The 22,479-nt window shown below is 57.2% G+C and overlaps 1 non-coding gene and 2 pseudogenes across 1 annotated transcript; all 3 read right to left on the reverse strand.

Annotated features, from left to right (window-relative positions):
• Window positions 1-7,085: 7,085 nt before the first annotated feature.
• On the reverse strand, window positions 7,086-7,280 carry LOC142791355 (U2 spliceosomal RNA). Its single transcript, XR_012890175.1, has one exon. It is a non-coding gene; the product is annotated as a U2 spliceosomal RNA (small nuclear RNA).
• A 6,293-nt stretch (window positions 7,281-13,573) lies between these two features.
• LOC142791348 (U2 spliceosomal RNA) lies at window positions 13,574-13,745 on the reverse strand (annotated as a pseudogene).
• An 8,265-nt stretch (window positions 13,746-22,010) lies between these two features.
• Window positions 22,011-22,189, reverse strand: LOC142791359 (U2 spliceosomal RNA; annotated as a pseudogene).
• Window positions 22,190-22,479: the final 290 nt, after the last annotated feature.

Raw genomic sequence — 22,479 nt, forward strand, 5'->3', positions numbered from 1 at the left:
CCAAGTAATCGCTCGCGCGCACGAGCATGCGGGCGGTTTTCAGGGCCAGGACCCTACTTACGGTCAGAACATGCGGGAGACCGAGACCCCCTTCAGACGTTGCCAGTTGCAGCATGTTTTGTTTCACCGGTGGCGGTTTCCCGTCCCACATGTATGCGTTTATGAGCTTAGACAGCTGGCTTACTGCTCTTGCGGGCATCACCGCCACTCGGCTCGCATGCGAGGCTAGGGCGCAAATGCTTGTCTTGACCGCTACGGCTTTCTCTCTAAGCGTCAGGCCTCGCAGGTCTGCGCGCTCTGACACTTGTTCAGCCCTTTCGAGGACTCGGGACCACGTCGAGGCCGCAACTCCTTCACAGGAAAAGTATATACCAAGGACCTTCACTGTGCTCACCGCCTCGTAGTTGCCGATCGCGTGCGCCGGGAAATGGCCGAATAGGAGTGCCTTGCACTTTCCCTCGTTCAACTGCGCTCCTGATGCGAGGGCGTAGGATGCAAAGACCTGGCGAAAACGGTCGAGGCTACTAGGGTCCCTGACAAAAAGGGAGATGTCGTCGGCGTACGCGAGCACTTTCAAGTCCGCTGATCCTGTGAGGGGGAGGCCTCGGATGTGCGCATCGCTGGCAAGAGACGAGAGTAGCGGCTCTATCGAGAGTACAAAGAGGGTCGGGCCGAGTGGGCACCCCTGCCTTATCCCTCTTGTGTATTGGAAGGTAGCTGTCGTGGAGCCATTTACCACTACGTGGCATCTGAGATCAGAGTACAGGAGCTCGATCACTTGTACAAAACCTGGCGGGAGGCCGAACTCTCGAAGCGTTTCGAACAGGTAAGTGTGCCTAACTCTGTCGAAAGCTTTTGCTTGATCGAGGGAAAGAAAGGCTCCCGTGACTCTTTTCTCAGATGCGTATTGAAAGACGTCTCTTGTGACAGTCAGATTGGCAAACATTGACCTGCCCGGGACTGCGCAGGCCTGATGCGGACCAATGATGTCTGGCAAAAAGGACTTAAGCCGACTGTTTAGAATTGAAGCGACGATCTTATAATCGACGTTGAGCAGCGTGATTGGACGCCACGACGACGGCGTGTTCCGCGGTGCACCCTCTTTCAGAATAAGGACTACGCGCCCCATGCCAAAAGAGGCAGGTTTCGCGTGTCCTTCAAGGACCGTGTTGACGACTGCCAGGAGCGGTTCCTTCAGGGTCTCAAAAAAAGTGGCATAGAAGCCCGCGGTGAGGCCGTCCGCGCCGGGGGCCGAGTTCGGTGGCATTTGCTCGATCGCGGCCCTCAACTCCTCTAACGTGGCTGCGCCACACATGGTCGAGCCCTGATCTTCTTCCAGGCACTTTAGGGATTTGTACAACTCCGACAGGCACGCTGGCACCGAGAGGGTCGTCGTGGGGTCCGGCTCGCGGAACGCTGACTCAAAGTGCTGCAAGAAAGTCGCCTCGATCTCGGTCGGGTCCTTCGTGAGCGTACCGTCGGGGCGCATGACTTCCACTATGCGTACCGAGCCGTTTCCGCGTACTTCGCGCGGGGCGGCCTCTGACTGTTCATCGGAGGCGGCCCGAGTCGCACATCTTTCGCCGTTAGCCGCCCGAAGTAGTCTTTCGTACTGCACCTTAAGGGAGGAGAGGTAATCTCGTGTACAGGTGGTGAGGATGTCCGCACTCTGAATGATACGCATTCTGCGCAGTATCTCATTCATCTCGGACGTCATGCGCTTTCTTCTTTCACTACCTTCTTCTTGGAGAAGAGCCTTCCATGCCGCCTTGAGGTCGTCCCAGGTAGTCGGTGTTATGCGGGAGGTCGCTCTGATCGAGGCCTCTATGCGTGCCTGGATCTGTGGAACGGACACTGGATCCTTCAGTAGTGCCGAATCCAGGCGCCACGACATATCATTCGATTTGGGGCCAGGCTTTGCACGGACTGTGGTTAACAGTGGCGCGTGGTCAGAGAGACGAGTCAAAGCAGATGGTAGCGGGAGCACCTCACACGCTGCTAGGGAGGGCAGTAGGAACTCTGGTAAGTAGGCACGGTCGAGCCGGCTAGCGGTGGCCTTTGACACTCGGGTGGGGCCGAAATCGTCGTCGTGGAGGACGACCCATGCGTCGGAAAGTCGCAGGCAGCGGAGCACCCTGATGAGTTCTTTTGCGTGGTAGGCTGAGCCACCGCGACCCGGTCCCCGGATATCCCTCGTAGCGTCTACCACACAGTTGAAGTCTCCCAGGACCACATGCGGGAGGGGGGCTAGCAGGAACTCTCCAAGCTCCCTGAAGAAGGGATTGGTCTCCGATCTCGTGACAGGCGCGTACACGTTGACGAACCGGACTTTCTGCCCATCGATGAAAATATCGACTATCAACGTGCGGCCATCGGCCCCGAACGCGCAATGAGCCTTTTGTCTAAACCTCCCGGAGACAAAGACGACCCCGACCCCGCAGGACTTAGCCCTCGTCAAGGAAAAAAAAGCTTCGACCTGGCACAGGCTACGGAAGTGCGCGACGTCGAGGGGGGAACGGAAATTCGCCTCCTGGACGAACAGCAGGTCAATATCTTGGGAGCGGGCAAACGAAATGACCGCGGTTTGCTTCGTTTTGTCGCGGAGTCCGCGCACATTCCAGGTAGCGAAGCGGAGTTGGTCAGTCATTCGAGGGAACTAGAGGGCGAGCGGGGGGGGGGGGGGGGGGGGGGGGGGCATCAGTGTGCGGGAGGTGGAGCGCTCAGCGAGGGGGGAACAGCAAACGGCGCGCTCGCCTGTGCTGCCATCTGTGGCTAGGTAAACAAAACGCCTCGCTGGCTTTACGCCTGCGCTGCCATCTGTTGCGAGGTAATCAAAACGCCTCGCTGGCTTTAGGGGGCGGTTCCCCTTTGCCGGCGGTGCTCTGGGCTAGCTTCTGCGTCTTCGCCCTCGGGGGGGCGTCACTGTCACTGCTCCTGGCGTCCGGCCCGGTTCGCCGCTGCCGCGCCTCTCTGCTTGTGGCTCTCCCCCTCGGATCCTTCTTATCATCCTCTCCTTGCCGTCGGCGCGAGCGAGAGCGTGCCCGCTCATCACGGCCTGGCGCTTGCTGTGACGCAAGCGGGTCCGGTTTACGACTCAAGTGGGGCGGCGCGTGATCAAGGGGGAGCCGGGAGGTGGGCGGCAGGTTTGATTGAGCGCCGTGGCGGTGGCGGTCATCCGGAAGCTCGTAGTACCCGCGGCTCACGATGGGCAGGTCGTCTCGTGTGGGGTCTTTAATGCCGTCATCTAAGTCCTGAGCGGACACTGGGGCGAGCATATTCACCGGCGCTTTTGAGATGGAGAGGGGAAGCTCATCCCTGTCAGTTGTTGCGGCAGTGTCTGAAGTGCTGTGACAGCCATCCTGGCCCGACAGGGGGGCGGACGGTGTAGAAGGAGCCGAGGGTGTCGAGACGGTTTCGAGGTCACTCGACTCTGTTTCTGATGACGTGGCGGCGGTGTCGTCATTCCTCTCGGGCCTCTCTTCCTCGTTGGCGGGTGAATTTGTCACAGGGACACTTGCGAGCAAGCTACTGTCCGTATCATGGTCTCGGCTGGGGGAAGCTGTCGGCGGCGTGCGAGCCGCGGTCCTGGGCGTCAAGACTTGCATGCGCGAGTGGAGTACGCCTGGCCTGGGTGCTGAGGGGCCGCTCGACTGCGCTAAGTTCGGCTCAAGGTTTGTCACTGAGGGGAAACCGCGTGCGGCGGACGCGTAGGTGCGCCTCCTAAAACAATCTCTCGTCCCGTGTTGCCCCCCACAACGCTTGCATTCGGCTGAGCAGCCCTCAGTGTCGTGCCCGAAAATTCCACATCGTTTGCAGTAAGGTGCGGAGCACGCGGTCGCCATATGGCCCACCTCGCTGCATCGTGCGCACACCCGCCTCATGCCTCGGTATTCGAACATGACACGGTGCCCCGCAATGGTCGCAAAGTTGGGCACCGGTTTGCTCATTTCGATTTTAACGACCCTGACGCCGTTTAACTTATTTTGACGGGAGGCCACAGTAGCAAACGAAATGCCCCGCACCTTACCATACTGCGCCAGGGCGTTGCCAAGTATCTCGTCGGGCATATAGGCTGGGTACCGGTAGGCGTTTACATACGTGACCGGCGGCCCTACGGCCTCAACCGGTACGCTTATGCCATTCACCCGGAAACCCTCAGCCACCATTAACTTAGTTGCCTGACTGGCGTTACGGGTGCATACGAGAAACTTGGCACCGCCCATATGCTGCAACACGAACACACTATCATCGCCTGCAACTACTTCGACTGCATCGATCAAGTCATCAAGAGAAACGTCGCCATCCGGCGCCGTAAACAGGAAACAGTTTTCTCTCACAGGTAAATCGGATGTGGCCGCCATTCTGAGGGCGTTGTCGCCGGTGGAAGGGGGCGTGACTGGTGGAAACTTGTGTCGTGCAGGCGCGCTGCACACTGGTAGTAGCGGCTCAGCCGAGGCGGGCGCCGCGCAGGATCAGGAGGCGGCCGGTAGGCAGCAGGGGGGCTCCGGGACGGCGGGCGTGGACCGGGGACCTTGCTCCTTCCGGCATGGAACAGGCGGGCACCGGGCGGGAAGGCCCGAAACCCAGGGGCAGCGGTCGCACGTCGGAGACGGCAACGCCACGCAGGCTATTCTTGGAGGCTTGAACCCCGGGGATGACGTCAGCGTGACGTGACCCCGGGTCCGACGTAGTGACTCGCGCGAGGCAACTGCTTACACGACCCTTGATCTTAGCCAAAAGGCCGAGAAGCGATGCAATTCATTAGCACGTAATTAAAATCCATTCTTTCACACCTCGTACTTAGTTCTGGCCAAAAGCCGGGCAAACAGTAGCAAAGCAATTCCGACGTCCACCCATGCACAACCAGCATTGTGCACCGACAGCGGCAGCGCTGGCTTCACGGCATTGCTTTTATCCCCAGTCCGCTTGAAGTTTCTAGTTTCGCTTACAAACATGTTAAAACTGAAACCTTCTTTTTCCCAGAGGTCGAAGCCACGCGTGCTTGCTTGCATGCGTACTCTCTATGCGCCCATGACGTCACACCAAATGCTTGCCGGCGAACATTATCAGGCATGTCGCGAGGGATGCTACAGCACTTGTTTTAAAAACTGATGCATAGTGTACATGTCCAACTCGAGCACCAAAATCTAAAAGGAAAAAAAAAAAAAATGACTGTGCAAAATGTGAATACGTCACCTATCCAACATGGCTTCTACGCCGGCTGCCCAAGCAACGCCTCTGCAACGACGCCCACAATCATCGGCAAAAAGGTGGTGCCTTTGGCTGCTTCAGCACGCACAACATATGCCTTGCAAGTTCCGACGTGGCGGAACACCGCACCGAGGTCGACGAAGGTCCTGCCGTGAAAGGCAGACCCGGGAATGCGTGCGAAACGTCTACCGCGTGGGTTGTGAAGCCGGTGAATGAAGGATCATGTGGCAGAGGGTGACGGAACGTGAGTGTGCGACTTGCCGCTGCGATGTCGTTCAAGCGTTCAACGGGCCGGCAGGTTCTGTCTGTCGTGGTCGAAAACGTCCGAGTTTTGCTGATTCCGAGGGGTAGGAGTGCTATGGTGGCGTGTACGAGGCGCTGGTGCGGCGCTCCGTCGATCGTGCCGGACGGACATGAGGCGGCCGAAGGCGGTCGTCAAGTGGTCGCGGAAATCAGTGGAGAAGTACTCGCCTGCGCTTTTCGTCGAAGACTCGCGACAGACGGTCTTCGGGAGACACGGGTGGTTGCACAAATGCGACCGTGCGTCAACGTGCAGCCATATTCGTGGATTATTTCGCCCCATTACGATAGCTTCGTCACTGCGCTCGCTGGTGTTGCTTGTTTTTGTTGACCTTCACTTGTGGCTCACACCCACTGTGGGGGATTGGCTGGTTTGTTGTTCTGCTTCTTCGACTTCTACATACTCGGCTTAGTGAAGCTGTGAGGAGTGACGAGTGGGTACGGAGGCAAAGCGCGCCCGGGGCGTGATCTCACGCGTCCTGGGGTCCACGTCGCTTCAGGTACGTGCGTGGTGCGTCCGTACGTCTAGTGCGCAATTTTCTTGGAACTTCCAGCAACTGGCAATTCCATTGAGGTGAGCGTGCGAGGATGTTCGTTGTAATTAACGAGAGCCAACGGTGGATGAGCTGGTATGAGATGGTGTTCAGAAATGAAGTGTTTGATCAACAAGGCGATGCCCGCCGTGGTGGTCTGATGGCCGTAAGGTACTCGGCTGCTGCCCCGCAGGTGGTGGGATCGAATCCCGGCCGCGGCGGCTGCATTTCCCTGTGCTCAGATTAGGGTGCACGTGAAAGAACCCCAGGTGGTCGAAATTTTCCCATAATCATATGGTGGTTTTGGGACGTCAAACCCCAAAGGTCAGTGGACATAGGAAAAGCACATCGGGGCTTTGCCGCTCCACCGTACAGCAGGTGTGTGCGGAGTGGGTCCTGTGGCGTTCTTTGCGATTTTAATTTGTGATGGGGAATAGTGTAGATGCGTAGACGTGGCGAGAGCACGCGTCTTCAGGTTCAGACGCCGCGTGAAGATGTGAAATAAAAATGCCTTCGCTTGCCACTGCAACTGTAAACAGAAACACCAACCAAACCCCATTTTCTAGAGGCTTTTTTTATTTTTCGTTGCGAAACGGGTGAATTCGAAAAGCGGAAATAGCTTGGCACATACATACACACTTCTACACACATACATACATACACATCGCACATGCATACACATCGTATACACACTTCTAGCTTTCCTCCGAAACAGTAATGATAATTTCCTCAATAGTTTTATTAATATGAGTAGGAATGTTGAAAAAAATAAGAAACTTGAGTATGTACGTGTGAACATAACAAAATAAAAGAGACCCTCCATATATGAAATACACACGGAAACATTTATTTTCCCAGAGCAATCGTAAGTGTAAACACAGCTAGCGCACTCCCTGCACGCGAATACCGCGTCAGCCGGGGCGCGGTATTCGGGGCACCGTCTCGGACACTCGACGCACCCACGCCGTTTACCCCGGTATCATGGGTAAATCCGAACACTCCTTCTATCATTGAATTTATTGTCGAACTCACCCCGCAGGGGGTGAGTGGGCCGATCCCGGAGGTAGTGCAATACCGGGCCAACCCGTGGCGGAGGTGAAGCAAGCTTCAAGCACTCCGCCGCATCACAAAAATAAGTTTAATATCTTGGATCCAAATAGGATCCGTATCAGATATTAAGCTGATAAGAACAGATTTGTTTATTATACTTATTACAGAAAGAACACAAATGGTTATGGAACATCACAGGAAATGGCAAAGGCTAATGGATAAAAGTGTATGACAAATGCAGTATCGCTTCTCGGAAGAAAAAAAAAAAAAAAAAGGGGGGACACAACTATTTACAAGACGCCTATATGTCCACGGTAGATGTCAGTAGAGGCGGCGATCGTGTCTGACACGCAGAGTCTTTTCATAGTCCGCAGGTAGTTCTTGGAACAAATCCTGCGGCAGACACGATCGTTGGCCGGGTCCCACGAGCCGAGGCAGCCAACGATGATGGCATCGACGGAGACGCGCTGGAACCGCTGGAGGAGATGACGCTTTAGAGGGGCGTACTTCTCCTCCTTGACCCTCCGAGCCTCCTGGAACGCCTGCAAACGGTTGTCGAAGGGACAGCAGACGTCCAGGATTAGGGCTTCCTCACCACGGGCCAGGACGAGGTCGGGTCGCAAGCCGGGGACGCCGACCTGTTGGTTCTCCCCGATGACGGTGAACCGCCCCAGGGCCGCCTTCTTGAGGCGCGCAACGATGGCGTTGTGGCGCTCCGTCATGGCTCGGCTCTGCCGCATGCAGTGGCAAAGAACGTGCGGCAGGGTCTCCTCCTCGTACCCGCAGCGTCGGCATCTCTTGTCAGCTGCGGGCACCCACGTTCTTGCGCCGTTCAGGGGGAGGAGATTCAGCCGAGCGCGGTGAATGAAGCGCCACTCCTTGAAGCGGGTGTAGCGGCCGGACCTCATGAAGTGGAAACTGGCGGGGTCCGCCGCCACACACGCCATCGTCTTGCCCTGGGACGGCTTCTCCTGGAGAGAACGGTCCCGGTCTTGGTTGAGGATGGCCCGAAGGATCTTGATGAGCTTGTTGCGGTTCCGCGCTGACACGGTGGCCTCTCCGCAGGTAATGCGGACACCCTGGTCCAGAAGCTCCCAGGCGACGGAAAGGCGACGAGAGGCTTTGCGTGCCTCCGTCCAGACAGACTGCAGCTGGGTCGCAGTCTGCCGGAAGTCACCCTCCGTTTCGCCTGAGAGGTAGGCCTCGGTGTCGTCCGTGTCCGCCGGTCGCCTCAGCCGCCTTGACACCACCCGGTTGAGCTCCTCTCTCGCTCGCTCCCGGACCTCCAGATCGGTCGACGACAGGAGCTTGAAGGCCCCGTCCACTCGGCAGATGTCGCTGAGCTCCGCCGCAAGAGGGATTCCTGCAGTGCCGGCTTGTGCACTTCCGTACACATATTCATTTGATGCTCTTGCCGGCACGTACAGGGTCCTCTTGATCATCGGGCGAAGCTCCTCGTCCAAGCGATGCCACTCTCCTTTGCTGGCAAGACCCACCCGCATGGCGAAGTTGAGGGCTGGATATAGGAATGTTTTGATAGAATCCAGCCTCTGCCATGGGGTGAGCATGGAGGAGAGCAGCCGTCTGCCGAGATGGATGGCCTCGTCGACCGTCGTCTGGTCCGGTAGCACCCGGAACCCCACAGGACGCCCCAGGAACCGGTGCTCCTCGAAGTCCGCCAGTGCCGGGACCGGGACGCTCCCCACGGTGAAAGTGGTGGGCCGTGTGCCCACCGGGTAGCGCCCGGACAGGTGGAGGGTGCGGCACTTGGCGGGCTTCAGCCGCAGCCCGAGCGGGTCCGAAAGGGCCGTCACCACGTTGAGGTGGCGCTGCAAGGTGGCGGGATCCCCGGCGAGCAGCGTCAGATCATCGGCGTAGGCAAGGATGTTGTGTTGCCTATCGTCTCCCTGCACTGCTCTGATGATGGGATCCACCACTAGGTTGAAAAGCAGGCCGCTCAGGGGACAGCCTTGGCGTAGGCCCGCTCCGATGGCGATGGGCTCCGTGGTGCCGTCAGCTGCCACGACGCAGGTGGTGTTGGCGCGGTAGAGTTCCTCCACGATCTCCGCGAAGGGCTCCCCCGCGCCGGCGCCGCGGACAGCGTCGACGAGGGCCTCATGTGCGACCGAGCCGAAGGCGTTGGCGTAGTCAAGGAACCCCACGCACAGTTCCCCACCTCCCGTCCTGGCGTCGTCCAGGCGTCCCTGCAGCACGAAGTTGTGTTCGAACACCCCATCGTGCGGCAGGAAGCCCTTCTGACACCTGGACAGTACCGCATGGTCGCCCAACCACCGCTGCAGCCGGGTGGTGAGACATCCGGCATACAGTTTGGCGATCGTTCGACCAAGGGCAATGGGTCGCCAGTTTGTGGGGTCCTCGCGGTCGCCCTTCTTGTGAATGAGGATCGTCCTCGTCGACTTCCAGCTCCGGGGTGTGCGACGGTACTTGAGGCAGACGTTGAATACCGCCGCAAGGTACCGCCCTTCAGGATCTACCTGCCTCCAGTGGTTGTAAGTGAGGCGGTCCTCTCCCGGAGCTGTACTCTCGCACCTCCGGAGCTTGGCTGCGACTTCTTCATCCAAGAAGGGGCAGAGGTCCAGTTCTTCGTTGGTGGGGGCTCGTGTCCTGAGTATTGTTGTGTCCACTGCTACCGGGGACCAGAGGCGGGTGAAGTAGTCGTGAAGCGTGCCTGGGTCAATGGGGCACAGCTTTGAAGGGCCCTCCACAATCAGCCGGACGGCTCGGCGCCGGTTCCTCCTGTAGAGAGCCTGTATCTGGGAGGGGTTATCGGGGTTAATCTCGCGCCGAGATGGTGTTTGGCGCGAGTCCCGATTGGGCAGCCTCAGGTGGTCAGTAATGGCTGCCTCTGCGCGGTCTAGGATGGTTTCGAACCGCGCCCACTCCTCCTCAGATACGGGCAACCGGCTTAGTGCCCGCAGCTCCGCCGTCATCTCGGCTAAGACCCAGGCACTCTCTGGTCCGGCGGATTCGGCCACTTCCTCCCGGGTTCCATATGTGTTGTTGCTGTGTTGGTCGACTCTGCGGGGTGTCATCGCCTCGGGAGAAGGTGGTGGTGGGCTCCCAATGGCTCGCCCCGCAGTCTGCTCTGGAGGCTCCCCCTCTGCAGGACCGCAGTATTCCTCCGAGGGGGAACTCGGTCGTGCTGCCTGGTGGTCTGCTGGGCTGCCCGCCGCATCCTCAACGCCGCTTGGCAGGGGGGTAGGCAGGACCTCCTGTGTAGAGGGTCCTGCGGCGGCATTTTGGGTGGATGAGGCGGTGGCCTGCTGCTGCTGTTCCGTTTCGCCCGGCGAAGAGCCGGCGCCACTCTGCAAGGGGGAGGGGGCCACCACTGAGGGTGCCCCCGGAGTGGCGGCACGTCCGGGCGAGGCCTGCTGGTGGGGGCTGGTAGAGCCGGTGGCGCTGGCGGGCGGCTGTTGGGGCGGAGCACCCGCGGCGACGTTTTGCCTGGCCTGCTTCGCCTCCTCCCTCAAGTGCCACTGTTGGTGGTTGTGAAGGCCCTTCCTTGAGGGGAAGGACCTTGGGCACTTTTCGCATTGGTGCTGGAAGCATTGGGAAGGGGCGGTGGTGGGAACGTTGGCCAGGCACTTGTTAACATGGGCCATTGGTCTTTGGCCCAGCACGTCGCCGCATAACGAGCAGATATATGAGGTGCTCGTTATTCTGGTTCCGTGCTCCGCCTCCAGGTGCCGCTCCAGGGACTGCCGCCGAGAGGTCCATGAGGCCGGGTTGTAAGTGGCCCCGCAGCCGAGCTCGCAGCACTCGATGGCAGGAGGCACGGGGAGGTACACTACAAGTGTACTCCCGTTGCGCACAGGCTGGCGCTCCTGCCAAGGGGGGTCGCCGTCGTCCTCGCTGGCGTCCACGGTTGGACCCCCGGAGGCCATGACCCTATTGCCACGCTAGGCGTGAGGGCCAGGGGGCCTCGGTGAGGACAGATACTACACGGATAAGAACAGATAGCTTTATTAATGTTTCTTGGGGCCGTAATTGAATGAGTCCGACTATAAGACATGGCTTCTTCACCGCAACATAATTGAAGTTAGCGCAACATCCAAGACAGGAAATGGCGCGTAACAATCAACGCTTTCAGGACACTTAAAAGGACACACTTGGGGAGTTCGCACATGCTTCGTTTCGCACGTAATTAAAATCCATTCTTTCACACCTCGTACTTAGTTCTGGCCAAAAGCCGGGCAAACAGTAGCAAAGCAATTCCGACGTCCACCCATGCACAACCAGCATTGTGCACCGACAGCGGCAGCGCTGGCTTCACGGCATTGCTTTTATCCCCAGTCCGCTTGAAGTTTCTAGTTTCGCTTACAAACATGTTAAAACTGAAACCTTCTTTTTCCCAGAGGTCGAAGCCACGCGTGCTTGCTTGCATGCGTACTCTCTATGCGCCCATGACGTCACACCAAATGCTTGCCGGCGAACATTATCAGGCATGTCGCGAGGGATGCTACAGCACTTGTTTTAAAAACTGATGCATAGTGTACATGTCCAACTCGAGCACCAAAATCTAAAAGGAAAAAAAAAAAAAAATGACTGTGCAAAATGTGAATACGTCACCTATCCAACATGGCTTCTACGCCGGCTGCCCAAGCAACGCCTCTGCAACGACGCCCACAATCATCGGCAAAAAGGTGGTGCCTTTGGCTGCTTCAGCACGCACAACATATGCCTTGCAAGTTCCGACGTGGCGGAACACCGCACCGAGGTCGACGAAGGTCCTGCCGTGAAAGGCAGACCCGGGAATGCGTGCGAAACGTCTACCGCGTGGGTTGTGAAGCCGGTGAATGAAGGATCATGTGGCAGAGGGTGACGGAACGTGAGTGTGCGACTTGCCGCTGCGATGTCGTTCAAGCGTTCAACGGGCCGGCAGGTTCTGTCTGTCGTGGTCGAAAACGTCCGAGTTTTGCTGATTCCGAGGGGTAGGAGTGCTATGGTGGCGTGTACGAGGCGCTGGTGCGGCGCTCCGTCGATCGTGCCGGACGGACATGAGGCGGCCGAAGGCGGTCGTCAAGTGGTCGCGGAAATCAGTGGAGAAGTACTCGCCTGCGCTTTTCGTCGAAGACTCGCGACAGACGGTCTTCGGGAGACACGGGTGGTTGCACAAATGCGACCGTGCGTCAACGTGCAGCCATATTCGTGGATTATTTCGCCCCATTACGATAGCTTCGTCACTGCGCTCGCTGGTGTTGCTTGTTTTTGTTGACCTTCACTTGTGGCTCACACCCACTGTGGGGGATTGGCTGGTTTGTTGTTCTGCTTCTTCGACTTCTACATACTCGGCTTAGTGAAGCTGTGAGGAGTGACGAGTGGGTACGGAGGCAAAGCGCGCCCGGGGCGTGATCTCACGCGTCCTGGGGTCCACGTCGCTTCAGGTACGTGCGTGGTGCGTCCGTACGTCTAGTGCGCAATTTTCTTGGAACTTCCAGCAACTGGCAATTCCATTGAGGTGAGCGTGCGAGGATGTTCGTTGTAATTAACGAGAGCCAACGGTGGATGAGCTGGTATGAGATGGTGTTCAGAAATGAAGTGTTTGATCAACAAGGCGATGCCCGCCGTGGTGGTCTGATGGCCGTAAGGTACTCGGCTGCTGCCCCGCAGGTGGTGGGATCGAATCCCGGCCGCGGCGGCTGCATTTCCCTGTGCTCAGATTAGGGTGCACGTGAAAGAACCCCAGGTGGTCGAAATTTTCCCATAATCATATGGTGGTTTTGGGACGTCAAACCCCAAAGGTCAGTGGACATAGGAAAAGCACATCGGGGCTTTGCCGCTCCACCGTACAGCAGGTGTGTGCGGAGTGGGTCCTGTGGCGTTCTTTGCGATTTTAATTTGTGATGGGGAATAGTGTAGATGCGTAGACGTGGCGAGAGCACGCGTCTTCAGGTTCAGACGCCGCGTGAAGATGTGAAATAAAAATGCCTTCGCTTGCCACTGCAACTGTAAACAGAAACACCAACCAAACCCCATTTTCTAGAGGCTTTTTTTATTTTTCGTTGCGAAACGGGTGAATTCGAAAAGCGGAAATAGCTTGGCACATACATACACACTTCTACACACATACATACATACACATCGCACATGCATACACATCGTATACACACTTCTAGCTTTCCTCCGAAACAGTAATGATAATTTCCTCAATAGTTTTATTAATATGAGTAGGAATGTTGAAAAAAATAAGAAACTTGAGTATGTACGTGTGAACATAACAAAATAAAAGAGACCCTCCATATATGAAATACACACGGAAACATTTATTTTCCCAGAGCAATCGTAAGTGTAAACACAGCTAGCGCACTCCCTGCACGCGAATACCGCGTCAGCCGGGGCGCGGTATTCGGGGCACCGTCTCGGACACTCGACGCACCCACGCCGTTTACCCCGGTATCATGGGTAAATCCGAACACTCCTTCTATCATTGAATTTATTGTCGAACTCACCCCGCAGGGGGTGAGTGGGCCGATCCCGGAGGTAGTGCAATACCGGGCCAACCCGTGGCGGAGGTGAAGCAAGCTTCAAGCACTCCGCCGCATCACAAAAATAAGTTTAATATCTTGGATCCAAATAGGATCCGTATCAGATATTAAGCTGATAAGAACAGATACTACAACAAAGAGAAGTTTATTTAGACTCTCAACACATTCGGCAACAGAACAGAAATATTTACAAATACTCAGCCAGGAATTCGGCTGTAATGACACTCAAAACAGCACTTGACCCAATTTGGGCACAAGAAGAACACAGCTGTATTGTACAGTAAATCATATAATATACAAAAACCTATTTACATAAACAATGGATACAGTGAAATGAAAGCACATGATCTATTACGTATTTACATGCCGAAAGGAAACTTTATACAAAGATAAGCGGCACTCCCGCAAACAAACATAAACACTACGGGGGGGGGGGGGGGGCGGTTAACAGGGGGGGGGCCAGAAGAAACCTCGTGCATGGAGCACGCCTTAATATCAGTGTAACTACGACCGAGGGAAGGGCTACATGTCTGTGCTTGTGCTATAAGGGGGGGGGGGGGTGGCCCCGCTTGGTTACAGAGTTGGGGGGGTAGTTAATAGGGGATTAGGGGGGACACTAATTTACCATTGCGCAGGAAGAAAAATCTGGTGTGCCAGCGCCGGAGGAAGGATTCCTCGCCACTAGCCTCCAACTCCTCCGAGAGGTGCGCCCACACCAATCGCTTGATTCGGCTCACTGTGGGGTACGCGGCTCTAACGGGCTTCCTCCTCGCTTCTGCTAGCGAACGGCGCTGCCATATCACAAAGAGAGTGAGGGCGAAGACCACTCGCGCGAAGGTGCCCTTGTTGCGTCTGTGGTTTGGCGGAGGGCGGATGCCGAAGCACTGCGCAATCATGCGCCATACGGGTCTCGCAGCAGGGCAGTTTAGGAGCGCGTGGTCTTGTGTTTCTGTCTCTCGGCAGTTCGGGCAGCGGGCGTCGGGAACGATACCGAAATGGTGTAACCTTTGCCTCGTGGGGAGGACGTTCCACGCCCGTTTCCAAAGGAAGTCTTGGACCTCGCGGGGGGTGTCTCGACTGAACGTGGCGATTTCTCGCATCGCTCGCCTGGCACGTCGCTTGTCGTCTTCGTCGAGCTGGTGGGCCGTGAGTGTCTCGACCAGTCTGGCTGGCGGGTCGGACTCGATCTCGCATCCAGGGACCTCCTTTGCGAGCATACGCATAGTCGCTGCCGCCACCCTATAAAAGGGGGAGGGCGACTCGGCCAAGGGTCCGGAGTGGCCACCCGCTTCAAGCCAGTCGTTGCCCGCGCTGCTCCAGTAGAGGAGTAAACCCCTGCCCGCATAGTCGCTCTTCTGCGCTAGCGCACGGGCGGTCTTCAAGGCGAGGATCTTGCTCGTGGTCTGGACATGGGGGAGGCCAAGTCCTCCCTCGCTCGGTGCGAGCTGCAGAAGGTGGCGCTTGACTGGCGGGGGGTTGCCATCCCACATAAAAGCTGTTATGAGCTGGTTGAGGTGGTTCGCAATTCTGGTGGGCATGGTGGTCACTCGGCTAACGTGGGAGGCGAGGGCGCAGATGCTGGTCTTCACCGCTACGGCTTTGTCACGCAGGGTAAGGTCGGAGAGCTTGGCGCGTTCAATAAGTAGGTGGGCCCTGTCTATCACTCTACGCCAGGTGGATGCCGCCACACCCTCGCAGGTGAATAGCACTCCCAGGACTTTCACAGCAGAGACAGCCTCGATCGTCCCAATAGCCTCAGCCGGAAAAGGGCCAAAGAGCAAGGCCTTACTCTTGGCTTCGTTTAGCCTTGCTCCCGATGCGGCGGCATAGGTGCTGAATACCTGGCGGAAGCGAACGAGACTGCGTGCATCTCTTAGAAAGAGTGAGAGGTCGTCCGCGAAGGCCAGGATCTTCAACTCCTCCAGGCCCGTTAGTGGCAGGCCCCTGATGCGTTCGTCGCTGGCCACAGATGTTATGAGTGGCTCGATGGAAAGGACGAAAAGGGTCGGGCCTAACGGGCACCCCTGCCTGATACCTCTTGTGTACGGGAAAGAGTCGGTCGTGGCACCGTTCACAGCTACGCAGCACTGCAGGTCCTGGTAAAGGAGCGCGATGACCGCGACGAACTCTTCCGGGAAACCAAACTCGGCCAGCGTTCCAAGCAGGTAGGAGTGCCTCACCCTGTCAAAGGCCTTAGCCTGGTCCAGGGAGAGGAAGGCCCCAGCGACTCGCTTGTAGGAGGCATACTCGAACACATCCCTGGTCAACGTTAGGTTGGTGTACATAGAGCGGCCAGGGACAGCGCAGGACTGGTGCGGAGCGATCAAGTCCGGCAGGAAAACCTTCGTTCTGTTGTTTACTATGGCCGCCACGATCTTATAATCTACATTAAGTAGGGTGATCGGGCGCCAAGATGACGGGTCGTTCGGGGGCGCACCGTCTTTAAGGATCAGGACGATCCGTCCCGCACCGAAGGAGGCCGGCTTTGCACGCTCCCCCAGTACCAGGTTGACGATATGCAGAAGGGGGGCGCCAAGGACGTCAAAAAAGGTCATGTAGAACCCCGCTGTCAGGCCATCGATGCCTGGCGCCGAGTTGGGCGACATTGACCTGATTGCCTGGCGGAGTTCGTCGAGTGAAGCGGGAGCGCATAGGGTCTCGCATTCGTCGACTTCGAGGCGTCGGAGGTTCTTGAATAAGGCCTTGTCGAGGGCGGGGTCGGGCTGCACTTCGCTCGGGTCGGGTTCGCTAAAGGCCACCTTGAAGTGGTCGCGAAATGTGGCCTCGATCTCTACCGGGTCTGAAGTAAGTGTGCCGTCGGGGCGCAACACTTCCGAGATGCGCAGCGACCCGTTCCCACTGACCTCGCGCAAGTCCGCGTCCGACGGATCGCCCGGGACGGCTCGCGCCGCTCGGGTTCCCTTGGCGGTCGCACTGAGCAGCCTGTCGTGTTGGACCATGAGTGAGTCCAAGTAGTCGCGAGTGCAAGTCGTGAGAGCGTCAGCACTTTGGATAATCCGGATTCTGCGTAGGATCTCGTTCAGTCTTGCTGTTAAACGCTTCTTCCGTGCGCTACCCTCCTGCTGCAGGAGTTCCCGCCACGTCGCCTTCAGGTCGTCCCAATCGGCCGGGGATGCGCAGGGGGAAGCCAGGAGCGAACTTTCCAGCCGAGACCTAATGCGCGCGACGCACTCATCGTCTTGCAAGATCACGGGGTCGAGGCGCCAGGCTGCGTCGCGCCGCCGGGCACCCGGCTTCGCTTTCACGGTTACTACCACTGGGGCGTGGTCCGATGACTTCACCAGGGTGTTCGGCAGAGCGAGGACCTCGCACGAGATGACAAGGGGAAGCAGCATGTCTGGGACATAAATGCGGTCTAGCCGGCTCTCTGTGTGTCTTGACGTGCGGGTTGGTACAAAGTCATCACCGTGGTGGTGGACCCAGGCGTCCGTGAGCATGAGGTGTCGTAGAATCTTGGTGAGCTCCTTGGCGTGGTAGGATGAGCCACCGCGCCCCGGGCCTCTTACATCCCTCGTGGTGTCGACGACGCAGTTAAAGTCGCCGAGGACCACGTGGGGAAGGGGCTCGAGAAGGTAAGCGTGCAGGTCCCGGAAGAACCGATTGGTGTCCGAACGCGTGACGGGTGCGTAGACGTTAGTGAATCGAAACTTCCTCCCGTCGATAAATAAGTCGAGTAGGAGGGTTCGTCCGTCTGCTCCGAACACGCAATGCGCCTTTTCCCGGTAACGGCCCGAGACGAAAATCACGCCGACGCCACACGCCTTGGCATTCGTCAGGGAAAAAAACCCTTCGACCTGACAGTTACGACGGAAAAGGGTCACGTCGAGAGGGGTCCTAAAGTTGGCTTCCTGCACGAACAGAAGGTCGATGCCCTGGTCCTTGGCGAACGACACCACAGCGCTTTGCTTGACTCGGTTGCGAAACCCGCGAACGTTCCAAGTTGCAAATCGCAGTGGCGTCATCGGCTAGCGTGACGTAACGACAGACGGAGTGCGGAGGGGGGAAGGAGGAAGCAGCGCGCGCCGGCGCTACGGAGAGGGGGAAACATACGGCGCCGAAAGAAAGGAGGAGGCTGCGAGAGAGCGGGTGAGGAGAGGGAAGCTACGCAGCCGGCGAGGGCAGAGATCGGGCGCATACTCAATGTTGGGGGCCAGCAGGTTTGGGGGGGGGCTCCCCTTTGCCGGCGCTGTTTGTGTCGAGCTTCTTCGCTTTTGCGTGCGGGGGAGCATCGCTGTCGCTGCTCCGCCCTTCAGGCCCGGGTCGGCGCTGCCTTGGCTCCTTGCTAGGAGTCCTGTGGCGGGCGGTCTCAACGTCGTCTTTCCGCCTTCGGGAGCGCGAGCGGGTTCGCTGCTCGCGGCCGGGTGCCGATTGGTCCGCCGTCGTATTTGGGCGTAGCGCTGAGGGAACGGAGGGAGGGAGAAGGGTGGTCCTGTCGCCGTCTCGATCGCCGGGAAGCATGTAAAACCCGCGGCTTACTATGGGTACCTCGTCCCGGGCGGGGTCTTGGGCTTGGGGTTTCAGGTCCTCGGGGGTCACTGGGGCCAGCGCGTTCGCGGGTGCTTTCGGGTCGGGGGAACTTGCCGCATCCAGCACAGGGGCATCGGGCGACGCTTCCGGTGCAACAGGCAAACTTTGGCAAACAACCTCGCCCAGCGGGTGTGCGGGTGACGCGAGGGGTGACGATGGAGTCGACACGGTTTCAAAATCGCTCGATTCCGTGTCGGAGGATGAGGCGGGCGCGGTAGAAGCCTTCATCCGCGTCTCCTCCACCGTTGCGGTCAAGGTGGTAGTTCCGCCGCTGTCTGTGACCTGGTCAGAGCTCGTATCGCGCTCCTCAGAAAGGGGGCCCTTCGTAGTCGTGGGGGATGACGACTTGGGCGAGAGCACCTGCAGGCGCGAGGAGGAGCCAACTGCCCTTGGTGAAGCGGGGCTGCGTAACTGGGAAGGGGCTGTAGCGCGGTCAGGCAAGGAAGGGAAACCGCGGGCTGCCGACGCGTAAGAGCGCCTGCGGAAGCACTCCGCGGTACCGTGCTGACCACCGCAGCGCTTACATTCTGCACTACAACCCTCCGTCTCGTGGCCGAAAGAGCTACATCGTTTACAATAGGCGGTGGTACACGCGGTTGCCATATGCCCAGACTCGCCACAGCGCGCGCACACGCGCCGCATCCCCCGGTATTCGCACATTACTCTGTGCCCAGCGATTGTCAAAAAGTTAGGAACGGGGCGGCTCATTTCTATCTTAACTAACCTGACCCCGTTCAACTTAGTCTGGCGAGAGGGTAAGGTGGCAAAGGAGATGCTCTTAACCTTGCCAAACTGGGCTAAAGCGTTACTGAGGACCTCGTCGGGCAGGAAAGCCGGATAACGGTAGACGTTCACGTACGTCACCGGCGGCCCGACTGCCTCTACCGGCACCTTCACGCTGTTAACTTCGAACCCCTCTGCCACCATTAGCCTCGTCGCCTGACTGGCGTTCCGCGTGCACACTAGGAATTTTGCTCCCCCCATGTGCTGGAGCACAAACACACTGTCGTCACCGGCGGTTCTTTCGACCGCGTCAATCAAATCGTCAACAGAAACGTCGCCCTCGGGCGCCGAGAACATAAAACAATTCTCCCTTACCGGGAGCTCAAATGGCATGGCCATGCTGGTAGGCGGATCCCGCAAGCTGCCGGGGGGGGCGAGGCTCTGGGACGACTCGTGACGTGCAGACGAGCTGCACACTGGTATGCGGCGGCTCAGCCGAGGCGGGGGCCGCTTAAGGTCTGGTGGTGGCAGGGGTCGCAGCTAGGAGCTCCGGGGCAGCAGGGGCGGACCGGGGGCCTGGCTTGACCTGGCATGTAGAGGGTCTCCGGGCGGGAAGGCCCGAAACCCAAGGGTGGCAGCCGCGTGCACGAGGCGGCGGCGGCGAAGGGCTTGCACTGGCTTTGGAACTCGACTCCGAGAGGGCCCGGGGGCCGACGCCGACGTGACGTGACCCCGGGACTCGCGCGAGGACTCGTAGAGACAGCTAACTCGACACTTTGATCTTAGCCAAAAGGCCGAGAAGCGATGCAATTCATTAGCACGTAATTAAAATCCATTCTTTCACACCTCGTACTTAGTTCTGGCCAAAAGCCGGGCAAACAGTAGCAAAGCAATTCCGACGTCCACCCATGCACAACCAGCATTGTGCACCGACAGCGGCAGCGCTGGCTTCACGGCATTGCTTTTATCCCCAGTCCGCTTGAAGTTTCTAGTTTCGCTTACAAACATGTTAAAACTGAAACCTTCTTTTTCCCAGAGGTCGAAGCCACGCGTGCTTGCTTGCATGCGTACTCTCTATGCGCCCATGACGTCACACCAAATGCTTGCCGGCGAACATTATCAGGCATGTCGCGAGGGATGCTACAGCACTTGTTTTAAAAACTGATGCATAGTGTACATGTCCAACTCGAGCACCAAAATCTAAAAGGAAAAAAAAAAAAAAATGACTGTGCAAAATGTGAATACGTCACCTATCCAACATGGCTTCTACGCCGGCTGCCCAAGCAACGCCTCTGCAACGACGCCCACAATCATCGGCAAAAAGGTGGTGCCTTTGGCTGCTTCAGCACGCACAACATATGCCTTGCAAGTTCCGACGTGGCGGAACACCGCACCGAGGTCGACGAAGGTCCTGCCGTGAAAGGCAGACCCGGGAATGCGTGCGAAACGTCTACCGCGTGGGTTGTGAAGCCGGTGAATGAAGGATCATGTGGCAGAGGGTGACGGAACGTGAGTGTGCGACTTGCCGCTGCGATGTCGTTCAAGCGTTCAACGGGCCGGCAGGTTCTGTCTGTCGTGGTCGAAAACGTCCGAGTTTTGCTGATTCCGAGGGGTAGGAGTGCTATGGTGGCGTGTACGAGGCGCTGGTGCGGCGCTCCGTCGATCGTGCCGGACGGACATGAGGCGGCCGAAGGCGGTCGTCAAGTGGTCGCGGAAATCAGTGGAGAAGTACTCGCCTGCGCTTTTCGTCGAAGACTCGCGACAGACGGTCTTCGGGAGACACGGGTGGTTGCACAAATGCGACCGTGCGTCAACGTGCAGCCATATTCGTGGATTATTTCGCCCCATTACGATAGCTTCGTCACTGCGCTCGCTGGTGTTGCTTGTTTTTGTTGACCTTCACTTGTGGCTCACACCCACTGTGGGGGATTGGCTGGTTTGTTGTTCTGCTTCTTCGACTTCTACATACTCGGCTTAGTGAAGCTGTGAGGAGTGACGAGTGGGTACGGAGGCAAAGCGCGCCCGGGGCGTGATCTCACGCGTCCTGGGGTCCACGTCGCTTCAGGTACGTGCGTGGTGCGTCCGTACGTCTAGTGCGCAATTTTCTTGGAACTTCCAGCAACTGGCAATTCCATTGAGGTGAGCGTGCGAGGATGTTCGTTGTAATTAACGAGAGCCAACGGTGGATGAGCTGGTATGAGATGGTGTTCAGAAATGAAGTGTTTGATCAACAAGGCGATGCCCGCCGTGGTGGTCTGATGGCCGTAAGGTACTCGGCTGCTGCCCCGCAGGTGGTGGGATCGAATCCCGGCCGCGGCGGCTGCATTTCCCTGTGCTCAGATTAGGGTGCACGTGAAAGAACCCCAGGTGGTCGAAATTTTCCCATAATCATATGGTGGTTTTGGGACGTCAAACCCCAAAGGTCAGTGGACATAGGAAAAGCACATCGGGGCTTTGCCGCTCCACCGTACAGCAGGTGTGTGCGGAGTGGGTCCTGTGGCGTTCTTTGCGATTTTAATTTGTGATGGGGAATAGTGTAGATGCGTAGACGTGGCGAGAGCACGCGTCTTCAGGTTCAGACGCCGCGTGAAGATGTGAAATAAAAATGCCTTCGCTTGCCACTGCAACTGTAAACAGAAACACCAACCAAACCCCATTTTCTAGAGGCTTTTTTTATTTTTCGTTGCGAAACGGGTGAATTCGAAAAGCGGAAATAGCTTGGCACATACATACACACTTCTACACACATACATACATACACATCGCACATGCATACACATCGTATACACACTTCTAGCTTTCCTCCGAAACAGTAATGATAATTTCCTCAATAGTTTTATTAATATGAGTAGGAATGTTGAAAAAAATAAGAAACTTGAGTATGTACGTGTGAACATAACAAAATAAAAGAGACCCTCCATATATGAAATACACACGGAAACATTTATTTTCCCAGAGCAATCGTAAGTGTAAACACAGCTAGCGCACTCCCTGCACGCGAATACCGCGTCAGCCGGGGCGCGGTATTCGGGGCACCGTCTCGGACACTCGACGCACCCACGCCGTTTACCCCGGTATCATGGGTAAATCCGAACACTCCTTCTATCATTGAATTTATTGTCGAACTCACCCCGCAGGGGGTGAGTGGGCCGATCCCGGAGGTAGTGCAATACCGGGCCAACCCGTGGCGGAGGTGAAGCAAGCTTCAAGCACTCCGCCGCATCACAAAAATAAGTTTAATATCTTGGATCCAAATAGGATCCGTATCAGATATTAAGCTGATAAGAACAGAGGTTTTCAAAAATGTTAGGAACATTTCTGACCGAAAAGGAAAAACTTGTTCTCATTTTTTGTTCCTTCAACCAGAAAGGAAGAAGGTGGTGTATCGTGAACTGTGTATAGAGAAGGTGAAAATAGGAAATAGCAGGGGAGAAAAAGTGAAAGGGGCGTGTGTCGTGTAGTATCACCTCTTATTTTTGCGATGTCTTTGGGAGGGTGACTTTGTCAGCACGTGGCCCAGCGAGTGACAGTCACTTTATGGCCACGTGTGCGCAGTACACTTCCCGAGAAGCTGCAATGGTCTCGCTCACTGCAAGCTTCTTAAGTAA

The sequence above is a fragment of the Rhipicephalus microplus genome, unplaced genomic scaffold, assembly GCF_043290135.1.
Source record: "Rhipicephalus microplus isolate Deutch F79 unplaced genomic scaffold, USDA_Rmic scaffold_165, whole genome shotgun sequence".
Lineage (NCBI taxonomy): Eukaryota > Metazoa > Arthropoda > Arachnida > Ixodida > Ixodidae > Rhipicephalus > Rhipicephalus microplus.